Source organism: Nicotiana tabacum, chromosome 8 (assembly GCF_000715075.1).
Source record: "Nicotiana tabacum cultivar K326 chromosome 8, ASM71507v2, whole genome shotgun sequence".
Lineage (NCBI taxonomy): Eukaryota > Viridiplantae > Streptophyta > Magnoliopsida > Solanales > Solanaceae > Nicotiana > Nicotiana tabacum.
In genome coordinates this window covers 211,551,886-211,553,994 of record NC_134087.1, presented here as the reverse complement: position 1 = coordinate 211,553,994, position 2,109 = coordinate 211,551,886, and positions in this window count along the sequence as shown.

Genomic DNA, 2,109 nt, shown 5'->3' with positions numbered 1-2,109 from the left:
GCCATTCTGTTCTTCAGGGGGGCTCCTGACTTCAACCAATAAATCGCCATTCTATTCTTCAGGGGGGCTCCTGACTTCAACCAATAAATCTCCATTCTGTTCTTCAGGGGGGCTCCTGACTTCAACCATTTTTTCAAAAATGCCATTCCTTTCTTTGGCTGGCAAGATTTTAACAACTTTTAAAAATAAAACGCCTTTCCTTTCTTCAGGCGGGCTCTTGAATTTAACCAATAAATCATCATTCTGTTCTTCAGGGGGGCTCCTGACTTCAACCAATAAATCGCCATTCTATAGGGGGCTCCTGACTTCAACCAATAAATCGTCATTCTGTTCTTCAGGGGGGCTCCTGACTTCGTAATTTCTTCTTTTCTTTTCTTTTTCCTTTGCGCTGCTTTGTTCTTGCTTGCTGGGGATAATACCACTGTGGGAGTCTTCTTTCTTCCCCTCCTTCAAATTCAATTTTTTTTTTCTTCTTTTTTTTTTCTCTCAACACTACTGAGATAAAAGTGTTATCTTCTTGGGATAACGTTGTTGAGGATAACGCTGCTGAGGAATTTTATCCCTACAAATTGATGCTTCATTCTTCTGAAAACTGCTGGGGATGATAATGGCTTTTGTTTTTCTGAGCACAAGTGTCATCTCTTTGTTCTGTTTGCTGGGAAACAACTTCCTCCATTGAAACTTATTATATTGGGGCAACACTAGTTCAAAGACCACTTCCCTTGAGACTGGTGTTATCTTTATTCTTCCTCGAATGGGTACCTGATATCCAGAAAAATTTCCAAATGAAAGGAAAATTTTCTGCCCCAGTTTGACAGTCTCCTTTATGGCATGCATTTCTGTCATTAATGTCATTTCCTTTACCTGTTTCAATTTAAACAAAATTTGTTAGTTTAAAACATGGTGGTTGGTTGTGATACTCCTACTGGGATGGTTTTTCCCTTTTTCCTTCCTTGCTCTGCGTCCCACAACTTGTTGGGGATGATATTATTTGCTGGGGGTAATCTATTTCTGCTGGGGATATCCCTCTTCTTTCGTGGCATGGCTCGGAAACTTGCATTTTCCCGACCTTTTAGTCTCGCATGAATTTCTCAAATCATGCTTATTGCTCTCCTTGTTTGTCCACGGGCCTTGGCCTTGAGGTTTTAATAACCTTTGATTTTGGCAAGGATATCCCTCTTGACACTCGTTGATCCTTTTGTCAATCTCCTTTTGTTGGAGATATCTTTCTTGATACTGGCCTCGCGCTTGTTCCTTGCTGACTATACCATTTGTATGTACTAGTCAGATCTTATCTTGGAAAGCTGATGGCCTATTTTGAAGTCATTTCCCACTGGTTCTGACCAAACAGACTCTACTGGGGAAATTTCTATGAAAGGAAAAGATAAAAGGAAACAGAATAAAAGACAACGGAAAAAGATGACTCTTTAACAAAATAAACTATAAATAAAAACCTATCAAACGCAAATACCGACTCTAATGGTCATGACATGCACCTGTGGCCTATCCTCTGCCGTCAATCGTCTTTCAAGACCTTCAATTGGCAATTCCCCATCTGATTCCCAATCTTATTCGACTTGTAGTGCCCAAAGGGTTTTCACTATCAAGCCTCTCTCATTTTGGGTTTTTCTCTCAGCTTTCATCGCCTTATGGTGTCCGTAAAGATTTTCACCAATAAGACTCTCTCATTTGTATCACTTTCCAGCTGGGGATTTGGAGTGTTGCCGGTATGACTCTCTCTGCTGGAGATTGGAGTCCTTTCTGTTGTGGAACAGAGTGTTATGTTCACCGGTAAGACTCTTATTTGTCTGACTTGGCATCTTTTGCAGACTGGTCAGAAGGTCTTTCTTTGGACCGTAATGTGGTTTTTTGGATAGGTTTAGAAAGAAAGGGTATAAAAGGCTCAAAAACAAAATAAATTTGGGGTTTAACATTACAACATTCGGAACCAATTTTGCTTACAACGAGCACAACTCTTGCCCCAGTTTCTTGCTTGGGGATTATTTATTTATAATTAATAAAAAAATTTAAAATTTTTTTATTACACCATACACACTGTGACCATTGTGGCCATTATGCACCCTATGACCGAGCCGTAAAGCGCCTACG